This window comes from Chenopodium album, chromosome 27 (genome assembly GCF_948465745.1).
Source record: "Chenopodium album chromosome 27, dcCheAlbu1.1, whole genome shotgun sequence".
In the NCBI taxonomy this organism is placed as follows: Eukaryota; Viridiplantae; Streptophyta; class Magnoliopsida; order Caryophyllales; family Amaranthaceae; genus Chenopodium; species Chenopodium album.
In genome coordinates this window covers 1158750-1178235 of record NC_137860.1, presented here as the reverse complement: position 1 = coordinate 1178235, position 19486 = coordinate 1158750, and the positions used below count along the sequence as shown (strand labels likewise).

Sequence of the window (19486 nt, the reverse complement as noted above, 5' to 3'; positions counted from 1 at the left end):
TACCCCAAATAGAAAGGACGGAGAAAACAAGAAAAATGACCCGTCTACAGGTCGGCACGGACGTGCCAAAGGTTGCACGGACGTGCAGACCTGTTAAAATACGAGCAGCAGCTACTGCCTGACCTTGCACGGGCGTGCTTCATTAGGCACAGACGTGCAGGGACCTGCACGGACGTGCCACTTATTGGCACGGACGTGCAGCCCTTTTCTGGCGAAACAGCTTATTTTCGGAAGGTCATAACTTCTTCGTTACTCATCGGAATAAGGCATGTGACCAGTCGCTGGAAAGCTCTCGAGATGAACTTTATTCTCCAATTTGAATCACTTCAAAATGTTTTTTAGATCAAAAGATATAGGCGTTTGAAGTATGATCTTTGCAAATCAAGTGCACATTTCTTCATTACTTGTTCTTTTATGTTTTATATTTCTTCAATCTTGAGCAATGAACTTATCCAAGTGTTCCTAAACATAAGAGTAAACCAATAAAGTTTAATCTAATGTCATAAGCCACCAAAATATGCAAGAAAAGCCAAAATTGAGCAATAACGACATTTCACACATAAACATGACAAATGTAGTAAAACGTTATTAAAACCAAGTAAAAAGATAGAAAAACTATGAAAAACTAACTAGAAAACTCCTAAAAATAGCGACATAAATAACACTTATCAGCAATCCGGAGCATCGTTTGGGCCACACACTAGTTAAATTGTTAAACCCTTGCACTACCTACCCACCACCTTCTGCAGCCCCCCTTTACCACCTCCGACAGCTCCCCCACCACAAAATCCGCAATTTCTGCAGGGAAGGAGAAGAAAAGGGGGATGAGTTTCGTGGTGGGGTAAGAAGGGTGGGAAACTGGGAATTGCGTTGGGGAAACGAGAAGGAGGTCGAAATCGTGGTAGGGGAACAGGAGGAGGTGGATTTTGTGGTGGGGGAACGGGAAGAATGGGTTTTGTGGTGGGGAATCGATGCGGCGAGTGGGTTTCAGGGTGGGGAGTTGTCGAAGGTGGTAAGGGGGGCCGCTGGAGGTTGTGCAATGGTGGTTGGGAGGTGGTGCAAGGGTTTATCTCATTAATTAAGTTTTAAAAGCTACTAATTATAGTTTAGACGAATAATTATGTCATTAAGAGGTTAAGTAGGCTGATTAGGGAAAAAAAGGTAGTAATTGCTAGAATTAATTAGCTTAGGGGTAGTAATTATCAACTTTTTTTTTTGGTGGTTATCACAAAGGCCCTCTCTTTGAAGTAGTAATTTACAAATTTTCCTTGTTTAAAATATTCAAAATGAGAGGTTCAATTATTATGAGCGTGAAGTGTGTGTTTCAAAATTTTGTATTGTTTCCTTTAATTTGAAGTAGCTTTAATAATATAACTTCAAACCCATTTTACAGAGTTAACATCACAATTAGGCCCTCAATTCTTACATTTTTCACTCTTTGAGTACTCAATTTATTTTTTTTAACTCTTTGAGTACTCTAACCCAAAATCCAGCCAACTAACTCACTGTTAACTCAGGTAATTAAATACTAACAAAATTTAATAAAAAAAATGCATAAAATCAAGTATAGTACTAAATGCTACAGGTAGTACTAATTATTTTAGTTGTATATTAAACTTAGATAAGCCTGATGAACCACCTATTGCTGGCATAATCCCGGTGAACTCAGACGCTGCTATTTTTTTATGGTAGTGGTGTGGGGCTGGGAACGGTGGCTAGGGAAAATTGTGGGAGGGTATTGGCTATTATGACTTGTCGGGTGGAGGGTGATTTTTCGGTTGTGTTGGCTTAAGCTATGGCTGCTAGGATAGGGATGGTGCTTGCGTCTAATTTTGGGTATCGCAGTGTGGACCTTGAGTGCTATTCGCTTTTGGTGGTGATTGCTGTCAACAAGAATCTGGGTGGCAAGGCTCCCATTGATATTGTGATTGATGATTTGTGCTATTGGCAAAGACCTTGTTTTCATGTTACACCTTGATGCTAGAATTCTTCCTTGTAATGGTATTTAACAAGTGTTTGTTGATGATGTTCCGCAAGACATTACTACCTTGGCGGAACTCGATCTTGCTTAATTAATTCTAATCTGGCTCGCTGAGCCTTTCCTTTCAAACAAACAAACAAACAAAGTAAAATTGGGGTTTCATAAAATTTTCAAATTATTTCTAACATTATATAACTCTGTAATTAAAATGGATCATCAAATTCATACTTTATAAAAAAATTATTAATTGGTTATTTGATTAATGAAATATTTTAATTGGTATTTGTAATCCCCCGTATTTTTAAATATATTATTAATGAAATTATATTTTATTCATAATATTTATTTGTATTTTTTCGGATTTAATTTTAAAAGTTTCAAATTATTTTTGGGGTTGATAAACGATTTTATTACAAAAAACTTTTTATGAACCTTTCTTCAATAATTTATGTCCAACAAACCAAACCCACTTTATTTTCTTAATTGGCCCATTAATTTTATGAGGCTCAATCTTAAAACTAACCCTACACCACTCTCTCTCCTATAAATACCCCATACATCCCCAAAATTTCCCCACACAAAAGGTTAGTCTTATTTCCTTTCTCTTTTGTTTTATTAATTTGTGTAATTATAATTATTGATTATGGGTTTTGATTTTATTGTTTGAATTAATTTAATTAGTATCAAATTGTAATTTAATGATTAAACTTTATAATTTCAGATTTTATAAATGTTATAATTTTCAGATTTTGTAAATTTAATAACCTAGGGTTTTTAATTATTGAAAATCATGGTTTTAGGGTTTTTATGAACAATTGATTTAGGGCTTTTATAGTAATGATGTTTTGAAATTTTGGTGATTATACTACTAATTAGTTTCCAGATTATTTTGAACACGTAAATTCGTGTTTTAATGTTTAATTTCGGTTCGTTAATATTAATCCCGATCAGGTTCTGAACTCATCCGATTTTGACAAAAAAGTAGTGTTTTCCATGTGGAAACGATGTTTTAAGAAAGACTCACTACCTTTGGTAGTGAGCACCACCCTCTCGTGGCCAAATTCTGCCTCTAAATATGATTTTCAGGCAGTTTTTCATTTTTAACGAAGTTTTTTTTTATGCTTAAAATTTTATCCTTGAGTTTGATTAATAAAATTAATTATGTTTAAAGTTAATTAAGCATATAAATATGTTTTTTTTTTATTTTAATAAGTTTTTCATCATATTATATTGTTGGAAATTACTTGGGTTAGTAATATTAATTGTTGGTTGTTTTCTAGGAAGTGATTATTCCCTAGGAGAATTTTAAGTGATTAAAAGTGGCTCAAAGGATTATTTGTACGAGGTACGTACATGTCTACTTCGTTATAAGTAGTATCATGTTAGGTACCGAAAGGAAAGAACTTAGTTTCATGATTAGGGAACACTTGGATGGAAATTGTTTGGTTACACATTGATTTAATTCATGTGCTTATGTTTATGAAACATGATTTGGTGAATTGATTATGTTTGTATGGAATTATGGATGCAAACATGTTGAATTATATTGGATAAAATGTTTGTATGGAATGTTGATACAAGCATAATTTTATTCGATTGGTTTGTTAACCACATTTGGATTATTAAAGGATTGGAATTGAATGGTTTAAGTGGAATGAATTTATTAATTATTCCACAAGGTTATTATTATTATTATTTATTTATTACTCAATCATAACTTGTTAGTATGTTGAGTAAAGGTGGATTAAGCCGAAATGGCTAGGTGAGTTGACTATGTTCAACAATTTTGGATAATTTGGAAGTTTTATAGAATTAAAGGTCAATTTGTGATGTGATCACCATTGTCCTAAATAAGATTAAAAATGAATTGATGTATGATTGTTATGTATGGTCTTCTTGATTGAGTCGGCTATTAATTAAAATTGTAATTACGTAAAGTGAAACATGGATGAGCAATAAAACTCTGGAAAGCGTGCATTTCTAGAGTATTGACAATTATGGGTTGGGGTACACGGTGGTAGCCCGTGGCTTTTCGAGGCTTGTTTGATCAACATGTCCTCTTCTCTTTTGGTATTTACATTTTATTTCATAATGAAAGTTAGATGGGATCCTAGACTAACTTTGTGAGAATGGAGTCACGCCCATTCTTGCATCACGCTAAACTTTTATTTCAAATGGTCATTTGGGACCAAAATGATTTGGTGGATTGGATAACCTGGTCTATTGCTTACTCCAAATTAAATTAATTAAATTAAATATAGAGAGTCAAGTATTTGGAATTGGTTAGTAAGTATGTTGAGTCAATTGAATTGTTTAAGTGTAGAGTCTTGATTAATGAATTCGAGTTGTATGTTTATTTACTTTAATTAATTGAGCATACCAGGTTTTGTGCGTTGTAGCTTGTATGTACTCAGCTTTGCTGATTGCGTGCTTTGTGTGTCTTTCTTTGGTCATGGCCTTCGCCTTTCAATGACCCTGTGATGATCCAATTATTACACTTGTATTATTGGGGAGCAGTATGCACAGGTTAGCTTGATGATGTGAAGTTCAGGGATTTGACAAACGCATTGTCAAGGGATTGGTGTGATTGAGAGTATTCGATTCTTGTGTTGAACTTATTTATGCTTCGCTATTTCATTTATGTTTTGGATTTTTAATATTGGTTTGATTTTAAATAAGGGCCTTACATGGTTCCAGTTTGTAAGCTTTGACTTATTCGTTTTCTAAACTATGTTATTTTAAAGACTTAAGTTTGTCTTTCCGCTGCGATACTTTGATAAAGCCTTAACGTTTTAACACGTGGCGGTAGCACGTCAATGGTTCTCCACTATTTTATTTAAAGCAAGTGGTTTGGAAAAGGGAGAATTATTGGGGTGTTACAGTATTATCAGGATTATTATTTGTACTCCATAATATCAATCCAATAGCAAATTGTTTTGGAGAGAGTGAGATAATGCAAAGAGATCTTCATTAACTTTAGTAAAATCAATCTACCAGCAAGATACTCCGTGTACATTCATGGCATCCATAAAACTTTCCTATATGTTTTCCTAAGCCAAAAGCCGGAAAAAAAACTTTACATTATGTTTACAGATGAAAACAAGATGAAAGATGGGGAAAGGGGTGGGGAAAAGAATTGAGAGAGGTATCATCGATAAAAAAAAAAAAGTGCTTATGTGGGCGTTAATTTAACTCAAGATACTCAATTATTAACCCAAAGTACTCAGGGGGCGTTTGGTTCAAACAATGGTATGAATTTGGAATGAGGAATGAAACCTAGGTGGTATGGGGTTGGAACTTGATACTTAATTTCATGTGTTTGGTTTTTATCTAGGAATGATAGTTTTCCTTTAATTTTAAACCTAAAGGTATGGGTATGAGCCATACCCACCTCCCCCCTTGGGTTTCAAAAACCCATACCTTGGGGTTTGAGGTATGGGTTTAAAAAATGAAATTTCAAGAAACAAACACAAGGTATGGGTTTTGGTCATTCCAAACCCATACCTTATACCTAATATGCTTGAACCAAACACCCCCTCAATTCTTTTTGGGTATTTAATTTTTTTTTGACCGGAAATTGTGATTGAGTACTCAAACGGTGAAAAATGTAACAATTGAGGGCCCATTAGTATAGTTAACTCCATTTTACATTCAACAAATAAAAAATACTTCTATATATGAATTAATTAAACTCCTCTCTCTTCTCTCTCCTAAACTCTAGCCTTCATTGTCAATTTGAAGGGGCTTCCATCAAATTTCACCGGTGAAAAGCCCCAATAATTATTTTCTTTTAAGTATTTTTTTTTTTTAGTTACAATAATGTCTCCCTCGAAAGAAAGGGTTTATCTCTTTCGAAAGACAAGGTTTTTCTTACTCATATAAAAGACAATGTTTTAATTGCGTTTAATTTGGACTCCGGTTGTGCGGGGCTATGATTGATTATGGCTCGGATTCGGGTTACGGAATCAGCACAAGAATTTACTTTCTCACAAAATTACGAAGCGACGACGGATCCATTCAAAAAGTTGTATGAGACAATGAATCGAGAATGTGCCGAATTGTTATATTTATGTATATGGATTCTTAGCCCTTCCCCGATTAATTATTGTTTGATTTTGTTAAATTCTCTTTCATTAACGTTACTTGTCAACAATAACTCAAAACTCACCCTCTTTAACAATACTACTAGTTAACTAAAATTAAATCTTTTCAAAAATTCTAGTAAGTTAGGACTTTCTCTTCACCTGAAATAAGTAGATCTGGTCTGAATTTTTTAAGGTCTGATCTGAATTTTTCTGATCTGGTCTAGTCTAATCTGATCTGATATAACAATTTGACTAAACTTTGACCGCATTTTAATACTAATCTATTAAGAAAAATATTATCAAAATGGATCTTGTTAGATTCGTCTCATTATGGGCTTTAAATTTATGTAATTTTTATAAAAAAATTTAATACGCAATTAACGATTTCTAATCTGATATGAATTTATTAAGGAATAAGTAATAAGTATCTGAAATAAGTTGAAGAGAACAATTCCTTAATTCATAAAGTAGTGTTGACCAAGCCGACCGAATCATCTAGTGAGAACCAAATCCCATCAAAGAAAGGGGCATCCAAAACGTGACAGTGCTCCGAATGTGGCGAAAACTTTTGCTACTCTAGTAGAGCTCAATCGCTACAATAATTTCATGTATGACTTCGAGAAGGATTAACGTACCGAGAGTCGACATCACTCATTACTACTCTAATAGGTTCGAATGATGTTTCAATTTGTGTTTTGCTTTTTAGATTGGTGTTTAACGAGATGTTTCTATTTTCATTTAATGCAAATATGATAGAAATATTGATGACTAATGAGTTAACTAAAATACTTGTGTTATATTGCTTATAAATATGTTAGACTTATTTTGGTTTCTTCGTATTTTATCCATAATAAATTATTGTTTCACCCATTTCAATGAATTTCTACATGAGTCAATTTATTTACCAATTTTTTAAATAGACTTGTGACAAACTTTTTAATTTGAAAATTTAATGATATAGATCTATCTATAATACAACATACATAATATTAAGTGTTGTAATATGATATATAGGTTGTTCACGTAATTTGTTAATTAGTCAATAATTTTAATATGATTTATTTTATGTAACATTTCATATTTTACGAATTGATTAATTTCAATGAAAAAAAAAACATATTTATATCTTCATAATGATTTGTATATAACAGTGAATGCATGATGTTATAGTCGTGTATGACACTTCTCTGATATACACATGTATAATCCACTATTGTTATTTTCACTCTAATTCACTTATATAAATAATACGTTAATGCATACATACAATGAACAAAAAACTTTTCAAAAATTTTAGTTGGTAAAATTGGATCTCATCGACAAAGCAAAGGACAATAAAGACGAGATAATGCATCCAATGTCACTAATAATTTGCCACTCAAGTAATGTTCAATTGCCACAAGGCCCACAATGAATTCACTCACCATGTTTCAATTTGTGTTTTTTTTAGGTTGGTGTTTAACAAGATGTTTCCTTTATATTTTGTAATGCAAGTATGGTAGAAGATGTTGATAAATAAACTTAGATTGACTAAAATACTTAAGTTATTTACTTTTAAATATATCAGACTTATTTTTGTTTATTTTTAGTTTATCCTTTAAAGGTTGTTCTTCTATGTAACACCATTATTTCTAGTTTAGTAAGTAAGAAAAGTAATACGATTAAATGATAAAAAATAAAGCTTCAGGGAAGCTAAAAGAGGAGTAGTGAGGCACTAACTTTGTTGCATTAGCATTAAAAAAATTGAGAACATGGAAGAATTACAGAAAAATAGGAAATTTGAATGATTTATTGAAAATATTAGTTTAAATTACGTTTAGAATTATTTAATTGGAGTGCAGTACATTGCATACTTCATCCGTAGAGGATGAAGTTACATGTTAGTGTGCCACATTTGCAATGTATAAATTTGTTGTGAAACCTTCCAATTCTTTCAAACTTTCTTTAGAATTTTAGTAATTTGAGGATTTTAGTTAATTATGATGATTTTTTAAAAAATAAAAAAGTTATTTATAGATTACAATTAAGAGGCATCAATAAATAGTCAACAGGGATATTTCGGGTTATATATACATCATACATGGTAGTAAATGTTATGGGTGTAGCCCATTTGTAACACTATTAATTTCATTATTTTGTACCCCTTCGTTTTTCTTAATTGCATTACTTTATAAATTGCAAACTCCTATGCAAATTTTGTTGGGCTCTATTTTCAAATAAAACTTTGTTAGGCTTTGACTGTATATTATATAGACTTTAGCCCAATCAGAAGCTTTGCTAGTCCATTAAGGTCTAAATTGAGTCAATAAAAGTCAAACTTCTAAATTTTGGTGTAAGGTGCAACACATGAACAAACAATCATTATTATTATTCTTATTATTGTTATTTTTAGATCTTAAAAACAGACATTCTCATACAACCTACAAAAAAATTATTATTATTATTATTATTATTATTATTGGCATCCAACCCTCTACTGCCACGTACACCATATTATATATTTTGGGTTAATATCAATTGTGCCTGCTACTTAAAACTAGTCAACCTAGCTTAGCTAGTTACAATGACAACATAGATAAACAAATCCAAAAATATTTTATGAAACTTGTATGTATATTTGCCTAGCAATCCTTTTTTATTTTTGTTTTTTGGGTTAAAAAGCATTTGACTCATATTCTCTAATTTAAATTTTGTCATTTGACCAACAACGTGAGCACCTTTAAGCTTAATTCACTAGAACGTGGAGGCAACCAACTTTATGTAAAAAATCAAACTTATTTAGTGTGTCATTTTCTAGACTCTTTCTTCATGTAATCATGTCTTTGGTTCTCCTTCATTATAATGCTATGAACATAATATCGCTATATTACATGCATCCTTGGCAAACAAACTACACTTTACTTTAGGCAAAAATTTTAATTCATAGAATTGTTAGACTTATAGTAATTTTTATGGGGAGATATCGCTTGTGTGGTGTTCTCTTGGTCACCTTACAACTTTTTTACGTGTTAACATCGACTACTACCAATGTTGTAGCTACGGCGTCCTTTGATTATAATGATGCACTTGACAAGAGTTTGTTGTTTTTTGAGGCACAACGGTCTGGTAGACTCCCCGGTAATCAACGAGTTCAGTGGCGTGGTGATTCTGGCCTCGAAGATGGTTATTCACAACAAGTATGTACACATAATAATTAAAGTCGTCTAGTTACTAGAGAGAATCCTGTCCGACTCCTCCATATATGCTTTGGATTAGATTGAGATAGTCATATTGATGTTACGAAAATTGACAAATGTTCAATAATGTATGCAGGCAGACTTAGTAGGAGGATACTATGATGCAGGGGACCATGTGAAGTTCGGGCTTCCAATGGCGTATAGTGTGACACTAATGTCGTGGGCAGCTATTGATTTAAAGAAAGAAATCGTAGCTTCTAACCAGATGGATCATACCCTCGAAGCAATTCGATGGGGGACTGATTACTTTCTCAAGGCACATTGTGACAACAATGTTCTTTGGGCTCAGGTAAGTCTATATACTCGTGTCTTTTTATTAAAAAAATCGCGCATATGTAAGCTTTTCTATTGTGCTGATTTGCAAGCGTGTTTAGGTAGGTGAAGGAGAAGAGGATCATAGTTGCTGGCAGCGTGCTGAAGAAATGACTACATCAAGATTAGCTTATAAGCTTGATTCTAGCCATCCTGGTTCTGATGTTGCTGGTGAAACTGCCGCGGCTTTGGCTGCTGCTTCTTTAGCCTTTAAGCCTTACAATTCTTCCTACTCGGGTCTTCTCTTGAGTCATGCCAAAGAGGTATTTAGTCTCTTATTTATGTTATATATGTGCATTGAAGTACTCTTCTTCTAGTACAAGTTTGCATTTTGGTGAAAACAGGTTGTAATATGTACAGAAATTTTTAGCAAAAGAGACTATTTGCTCTTCTGCAGATTTTTTCGTTTGCTGATACGTTCAGAGGTCTGTATGATGATTCCTACCCAGAAGCCGAGTCTTTCTATCCTTCATCCGGATACACGGTTAGTACATGCTTATTTTCCTTATTTATGGGAAGAAAAATTAAATAAGTACAAGTCTGTTGTGTATGATCTCATAGTTCCTAATACAAAACCATGTGATTAGTCAATTACCTTATGTAATAATATGTCTTAGAGTCAAACCTTTATTTGAATTATATTTTCTATAAGTATTTGTTGCATTAAATTTATAACACTGTAATGTTGTTAAATAATTTGAAGGATGAGCTCTTGTGGGCAGCTGCTTGGTTGTACCGAGCCACGAATAACGACTACTACTTGCAGTATGCATCTTACAATGGAGCATCTTTAGGTGGAACTGGTAATTCAGTCAAAATGTTCTCTTGGGATAACAAGTATGCTGGTGTACAAATCCTTCTAACAAAGGTAATTTCAGTTACAAATTTTGATAATATATTTTGATAAAAACTGAATCATAGCATATTTCTTGGGAGTTTTACATATGAAATTTCATGTGATCATCAACCTGTCAAAAGTTGTTCACTTGCTCATTACATGTACGAAATGAAAAATAATGCAGCGCACACGTGTGTTTTACAGGTATTGTTAGATGGAGATGGTCAAGCATACACTGACACTCTGAAGCAATACAAAGCCAGAGCAGATTTCTTTGTTTGCGCTTATTTGCAGAAAAACGGTGGGGATAATGTTCCCATGACTCCAGGTCAGTCCTCTGCTCTAGTCCTTTGCAAGGTATAAGGTTTGTAGCATATGCCCTGTCCAAAGGTACTGATGATACCGCGAAAGATCCCTTAGCTGATTATTTCTTTTCCTGCTTGTATGAGCAGGAGGGTTGGCATTCCTTCTCGCGTCAAACAACTTGCAGTATGCTGCATCAGCCTCTTTCCTTTTAGCCATCTATTCTGAATATCTAGCTAGTTCAAGCTCTGTGATTCAATGTCCAGACGGTACAGTACAGTCTCAAGATCTTCTGAACTTTGCTAAGTCACAGGTAAATATGTGCAACTTCTTCAGCCCTTCAACTTTTTTAGCCTAGAGTATTTTACTACAAGTATCAAGATTATTTTTTCTTGAAGTTCTTAGCACATAATAAAGCAATACTTCTTACGTTAATTTGTTTTTCAGCACTTATACTCTTAATTATATATTCACAAGTTTTTTTTCCTTACTTTGACATAAACCTACTACTAATAATTCTTATGGAATTTGATATGGTATGGTGCAGGCTGATTATATACTCGGTAACAATCCTCAATCAATGAGCTACTTAATAGGCTACGGAACCCATTATCCACAAAAGCCTCACCTAGTACTAGGTTGGATTGTTCACAAGGGTTCGACGAATGGTATAGGAATTGGAACCCAAATCCAAACGTTCTGTATGGAGGTCTAATTGGAGGTCCTGACAGCAGTGACTGCTTTACTGATGACCGTGACAACTACGACCAAAGTGAACCTACTCTTACTGCAGGAGCACCTCTAATAGGCCTTTTCTCCAAGCTGAACAGTGCATTTTCCTCAAGTCCCCCTTCAGGTCATTACCATGATCATTCTTTAATTCTGCACTTATTTGTATTTTCCTGGTAAAAGTTGCATTTACCTATCTTTCATCCTTCTGCAGATTATCAAGAGTCCCCTAAAACACCTCCACAAAGTAAGTACTCGATTGCATAGACCTTTTGCTGTTAGTTATACCAAGCTCATATGGTTTAATGTAGCTTGTCTCGAAAATATAGGTCCTATTCTCTTAAGCTACTAAAATAAGCTCTAGCTAAAAAAAGTCATTATTTTGAGTAAAATCCTGCTCTAATCAGCAAGATCTAGCAAAAAGGTCATAAGTAAAAACTACTGTAATACAGTAATTGCATAGGATACAAACACCAGTAATTGCATAGGTATTACTTGATTTCCTTTCCAATTAGTCCCATTAATTATGTGTGCATTTGGGTGTAATCACTTGAACTTTTTAGGTTCTTATTCAGATGAAACATTGGAACCAAGCACGCCTTCAGGTACTTAAGTAATCTTGTTGCTAAGTTTTTACTGCACTTCCTTGCTGTCAACCCTGCATTTCATAAGACTGACAGTGTCTTCAACATGTATATTTAGGTTATGATCAATATCAGAATCCATCTGCTTCAAACGCGTCACCAGGTAAATTTTGCTAGGCCGAGTTTTTTTTTTTTGGGCCAAAAACTCTTTTTCTAAATCTTCTGTCTGATATCATAACTTTCAGAGCTCTCACTTCACTTCATCACTTGTACATGAAAATATCTTCAGATTTTCGATTTCTTCTTCATTTGTGCTACGAAATTTTCTGAAAATTTTGTTATAATGACTGAACTTTAAGTTTATTTGTACTACTGATAATTTACTTAGTCCATTAGTTCATAACATAAACTAATTAAGACTCATCAGCATTTTTTTTACTAATATAAAGTATCTTTGTCTCGTTCCGATGCAAGTTCCTTTATCTCCTCCACACCAACCAGCTGAAACTCCACTCCAGAGTACATCAGTGCAGAATCCTTCAGCACCAGAACCTGCTCCAAGTAAGTATGCCGAGTAACTTGCAGCACTAGATCTTTTTCTTCCTTATTTCCCCATTACTCTGTGTTTATTCCTCTATTTTTTTGCCAAAATTTATTACTTGAATACTTCCACATTGTTTCAAAATCATGTTGTCAGGAAAAAAAAAAAAGAAACCTCATCAAAATCTGTTCATGTTTACAGGTTCTGACTACATTCTGAAGTCACCTGCTCCAAGTCCAGAAACAGGTGAGTAGTCCTGTTCAACTCACATTAACTTTATAATGTCAAAAACTTAAAGATAATCAATACAATTCAAACTGATATATATGTATCTGATACTGAACATCTTGCAGAAGATTATGTCATGGTGAATCAACAAATAAACACGGCGCCATCAGTGCTTTCGGGCCGGGTTAAGTACTTAGTACTGAAAGCAATGCTACCCTTAGTGCCTCTTCTTGCAGCCCTGTAACTTTGTATGAGCTAATTAGATTAGCTTAGTATATGAAGCTAATTCTAATTTAATCTTGTAACTTTTGCTCCTAGCCTTGTTTGCTAGCATTTTTTTATTAAATTTTTTATCTTTATAATTGTGAGTTAATTAATTAATGTCAGAGACATCAATCCTTATTGTACTTGATTGATGAAATCTGAAATTTAAAGTGGCAGCCAAAAAATTGTGGTTTGCCCTTCTATGTAATGACCATTGATTAATAGTGAAATTATGATGCAAATTCTCTGATCTTATTATATTCAAATAGACAAATACATGTACAATAATACAATACAATGTTTAAGGTCAGAAAATTGTTAAGTACCAAAAGTAATATACCAAATATGTACGTGCATAAAGATGATGAATGGGTCTTTCTGTGTTTATAACCAAAAGGATATATTTTTAGGCAAAATTATACTCATTGACGTGAACTTTGGGCCAACTATGACCATTAAAATAAACTCTTTCATCTAAAGAATTTAATACACGTGTTAAACCTCCCACATTAATAATGGAATTGTCCTAATTGCCCTTAGCCTGCCTCTTTCACCAAATTAAATTCCTTTTCTAATAAAATTACCACTATCTCCCTCAAAGATTTAAATTAAAAATAAAAAATGATCGTGAATTTCTTCTACCAACCTGATTAACTAACATATAAAATGTATTGTAGCCATGCAAAATAAGAACACGTACAATTAACACGAACAGTCGGTATAATAATCAAATTATAATAAAACTTGATATTCATAATTCAACCAACCACTAAATCTTATTCTTATCCTATATATTCTTGCTTGGTAAAATATAAAATATTTAATACATAGTTGAGGACCATAACTTAACCAAAAAATAAAATAACATAAAAAAGTCAACGTTATATGTTATTGACTTTGGTTTATATTTGTATGTACAATGTATAACAACCATAACCAAACAACGTGGGAAGCAAACTCTTCTTGCTCTCTTCTAATCTTTTCTTTTATACAACGTGAAGGCTACTAAATCTTCATTTAGGTTTCCTAATGGTTAGACATTAATTCTTAATTTATGTATAATTAATTTCATCCTTTAGAATTATTCTTCCATATATAAACCAAGTTGATGCGACATACATCTCAAAACAACTTCTTATCATTTGGAAAAGTTTAAGTGATTTTTATTTTCTCGAATCGATAATTTAATTTGTACTAGCTAGGTACGTAAATAGAGGGAGTGAAAAAAGAGGAAGATTGTTATGGAGTTTAGGTTATGTTCACGTCCACATTTTCTCCTTGTGGTGTTCGTCGGCCTCCTAGCGTTGGAAGCTATAACTATGGTCTCGGGGTTCGACTATGGGGATGCCCTAGACAAGACCTTGTTGTTTTTTGAGGCTCAAAGGGCTGGAAAGCTACCATATGAGAATAGAGTTAAGTGGCGCAAGGATTCCGCCATGCGCGATGGATATGCTCAAGGAGTAAGTATACTAACTTAATTAGCCTTTTTTTTTCTCTTCTTCCTTGTTACATGTTCTTGAAGGACAATATTGTCTATTACATGCTTTTAATACGAGGGCTCAAAATAAATTTGCTTGCTATTTTTTTTTTTTAAAAAATGAAATTCTTACTTCAATCTTTCAAGTATATATTAATGTTTTGGCTATACAATTTGTACAAAACAATCATAATGTAAAAGTAATAATGTTTGTAACATATTGGAAATTTTATACGTAGTATATAGCAGCCTAATTTTGTATTTAGCACAGGGTCTCTAAATTGTAAATATGTTGTAACACAATTTTTAGAGTGTACGTAAAATGTATAGGTAGAAAAAACTAATATGAAGTACATACTTTTATTTATGTAGGTGGACTTGGTAGGAGGATATTTTGATGCAGGAGATCATGTGAAGTTTGGGCTTCCAATGGCCTTTTCGGTGACGATGATGGCATGGGCTGCAATTGATTTCAACAAGGATTTATTAGCCGCGAATCAAATGGATCAAACATTACAAGCTATTCGATGGGGAACTGATTATTTCATCAAGGCCCATACTCACCCTAATGTTCTTTGGGGACAGGTATATCGTGTTGTATTTAAACTCGTAATGTGACAATTAAATTTGGCTAAAACGATAAATTTATATTACAAGTAAAAGATGGTATTATCAAAAAATTGTAACGTCTTGATTTTTAAACTCGCTAAAGTATTTTCATATAATGTGAAGGTGGGAGATGGAGCATCTGACCATCTTTGTTGGATGAGACCGGAGGACATGACAACATCAAGGACGGCTTACAAGCTAGATTCGTCTAACCCTGGCTCTGATTTGGCCGGTGAAACTGCAGCTGCCTTAGCTGCCGCCTCATTGGCTTTCCGGCCTTACAACTCTTCTTATGCTCACGTTCTTGTGTATCATGCTGAGCAGGTGATTAACAAGTGCACTGTCTTATTCGCTAATTATATATACTTTCATGAAATGAAGAAAAACTATGTTAATTATTTTGGTACTAATAACCAAAATTACGTGTTTTATGATACTGCTACATGGTTTAAGCTAACTAATGAGATACATTACTCTAATGTTTGTGCAGCTTTTCTACTTCGCGGATACATTTAGGGGCTTATATGATGATTCAATCACAAATGCTGCAGATTACTACACATCCTCTGGCTATCAAGTACGGAGTAATTGGCTTTAAAACTAGTCTCCTTTCCGAAATGACTCTGCTTTAGCCCATTATTTGACAATGTTACTTTGATCATAGTGACTAATAATATGTTTATTTGTGGAATCAGGATGAACTGTTATGGGCTGCGGCGTGGTTGTATAGAGCAACTAACAAAGAGCAGTACTTGCAGTATGTGGTGCAAAATGCTGCTTCCATGGGCGGTACTGGCTGGGCCGTTAAGGAATTCTCTTGGGATAACAAGTATGCCGGAGTCCAAGTCCTCCTTTCTAAGGTATCATCTATTAGTCCGGGCTAAATGACTTATACATACACGTATGTAGTTAAAGTTTCACTTTAAAACCAATTGATAATAGGCAGAGTACGTAACTTGACCATGACCATACATATTCATTCATTCACCTTTTGTTGTAACATTAAATTTGACTGTCCTATATATTATTAGCGCGAATTGTAAAGTAATTGTAATCTGTATGTGGTTAATTTCAGATATTATTGGAAGGTAAGGGCGGGTCATATACTTCGACATTGAATCAGTATCAAGCCAAGGCAGACTACTTTGCTTGCTCTTGCCTACAAAAGAACAATGGCTATGATGTTCAGCTTACTCCTGGTACTTAAACTTGCATACATCAATTTCTGATTACAAAAAAAATTGACTTTTTTATGCAGTGTTTAATACTTTCTTATGTATATTTTCTGATCAATCAACTAGGTGGCTTAGTGTATGTGCGCCAATGGAACAATATGCAATATGCAGCCTCTGCTGCATTCCTCCTCGCCGTGTACTCTGACTACCTATCCCAAGCAAAGGCTGTTGTAAACTGCCCCGAAGGTGCCTCGAAACCACAAGACCTCTTCAACTTTGCTAAGTCTCAGGTTCTTATTTCATCTTTTTTGCCTTTTATTTTCATGTACTACAAATGTCTAAAATTTAGTTTATATGTTGTGCTTTTGTCAAGTAATTTGATTAATGAAATTTTACTTTGAATGATCATTTTTACAGGCTGATTACATCCTAGGACAAAATCCTAACTCAATGAGTTACTTGGTTGGTTTTGGAAACAACTACCCGAAACAAGTGCACCACAGAGGAGCATCCATTGCCTCAATCTCTGTACACAACTCCCCGGTCGGGTGTGTCCAAGGGTTTGAAGAATGGTATCATCGCACAACCGCGAACCCAAATGTCATACAAGGAGGCCTTGTAGGAGGGCCGGATAACAACGATGAATTTGATGATGATCGATCTAACTACGAGCAAACTGAGCCTACAATCTCTGGTACCGCTCCCCTTATAGGCCTCTTTTCAAAGTTGAGGAGCTCAAACACACGCTCAAGTCCTTATGCTCGAAACTCACCGAAAACTTCTTATGCTAAGAAGCCACAAAATGCACCAAAATCTCCATATGCCACCTCAAGTGAGTATTCGTGTTACACTTAATTTATTGTAACTCTCTTACACTTAAGTTCTGTTCACCTGATTTTTACTGAACGATAACATTGTTTTACTTTTTTTACGCAGATGTTGCAATTAGATTTAAACACTCCATAACGGGCACATGGCAAGACAAGGGGAAAACCGTGTATCATCACACGGTACTTGTTAAGAACATGTCCATGAAAACGGTTAGAGATCTCAAATTAAGGATTGACAACCTTTCGGGACCAATATATGGCCTAATGCCAACTAGTGAAAAGAACGTCTACCAAGTACCGCCTTATCTTAGAGTGTTGTTGGCCGGTGGTGAGTTGGTGTTTGTTTACATACAAGACGGTCCTCAAGCTAAGGTCTCGGTTTACAGCTTTCACTAATGGACCAAAAATACGTGCCACGGTTCAGGCTAGCCAACAAATGGCTGCCCTAACCAGCTCGGAGTTGGGTCGGACCATGCTTGATCAACTCTACATTGACGACAATTTTTACCTTTTATATATTTCTTGTAGTCCGGTGTACATTTTATCATCAACTCTAAAGAGTGAAAATATTTTGCAAAAATGAGGCTAATGTTGATTGTTTGACAAACATTTGCCTCCCTTCTCTAAGCTAGAATTAATTTATGCATTTTGAGGAGGGACGTTGTAAATTTAGAGGCCTAAGATTTCTTTGTTTGATGAGTTTTTATTCATGGTGTGTATACGGAGATGAAACTAAGGCATCCCATTACATCTAATCAAGATCAAATTCGGGTTTTTTTTTTTTTTTTCTTTATTTGGCGATTAGAAGTTTATTAGCTACTCTCTATTTCATAATGGTGAATACAAGCTTGTTTATAAAGGGTTGAATCATGGAGGGGTATTTTTGTCATTTTAGATACATTGGGCTTAGACATGAACTAGGCCCAAACATATATTATTATTATCTTCAATTAATTAACATTATGAAAAAAAATACATTGTGAATGATCAAAGTAATAACATCAACTAACAACAATAAATCATAATAGTTAATACTAGTAATTCTTCACACCTTTCATTTGTTTTAAAGTGTATGTAATATTTTGACCTTTTGCGCTACTTATTTAGATTAGGAAGTGTTTGGTTCACCGAAGTTTGATTTAGGTATTGTATGGATTTAGTTAGAAGAGATAAAACTCATACCACATGTTAGTTTGTGAAATTTGAGAATGTAAAACTCATATCTCAAACCCTCATGCATGATATGGGGTGTAGAAATTCAAAGGGAGTTAGTTTTGCTCATACCATACCTTTAGGTATCAAAATAAAAAAGAAAATAAATCATAGTGTAATATTTACTAAACCTAAAACGGAATAGGTTGAAAACAAGCCTAAAACAGAATACCATAGCTTACCTTTCAAACACCTTAAGATACCAAGATCCCATCATAGTCGTCGTTTGAAGTGGCTAACTGATTCAAGGCATATCTTAATATATACTTGCTCTCTTTAATCCTCTTTTAAAAGTTGACGGTATTGCAAGTAAAAAAATACGAATAATTTATACAAGAATACAATTATAAAATATAATTCCTTTGGACAATTGGACAAGATTGATAATACAAGTGTAATATAATAGCCTTGACCATACATTGGATCCGATTTAATCATGGATAGACATAAATAGCTAGATGGATAGACAATTAGACGTGCTAAGACTCAACTAATTTTGCTCCTTTTTTTAATAGCTAAAAATAAGGCTCTTATATGTTTTGGAGTTTCAGCTAGAAAGGGAGTACACTTTCTTGTTTCTCGTAGGATACTATCTAACTGAAATTGAAATCGAAACAATTTATTAATTGGCACAAAATAGTACTTGACACGAGTCACACAATGCGGCCTACTAATTGATAGCTCTAGATTATGTGAAATTTTTATAAACATCTAGGTGTAAGGTATACCTAAATATATTTTCTTTTTTTAAAATGAGAAAAAAATTAATTATAATTTTGATTTCATCAAAATGATCCACTATATAATTATAAATTGACCTTAGGTCAAGTTTTAAAAAAACCCGATGTACATTAATATAGTGTATGGCAGTAACTAATACGAAGTACTACATAGGAAAGAAATTTGTTACCAAATTCTTTCTTTCCCACGTGCTTCCAGTTGGCAATAGTTAAGACAAACATTTTCTCTCTCTCTTCCTCATACTCTACTTTCTCTCTCTTCTTCATACTGTACTTTCTCTTTCTTCCATTTTCATCTTATTTTTCCTCAATTTTTGCAATTTAATTTGATTTCTGCGAACT

General features: G+C 33.8%; 2 pseudogenes; both read left to right on the top strand.

Annotated features, from left to right (window-relative positions):
• Window positions 1-1795: 1795 nt before the first annotated feature.
• On the top strand, window positions 1796-13081 carry LOC145618953 (endoglucanase 13-like; annotated as a pseudogene).
• Window positions 13082-14342: 1261 nt separating this feature from the next.
• Window positions 14343-17909, top strand: LOC145621138 (endoglucanase 5-like; annotated as a pseudogene).
• The last annotated feature ends 1577 nt before the right edge of the window (window positions 17910-19486 follow it).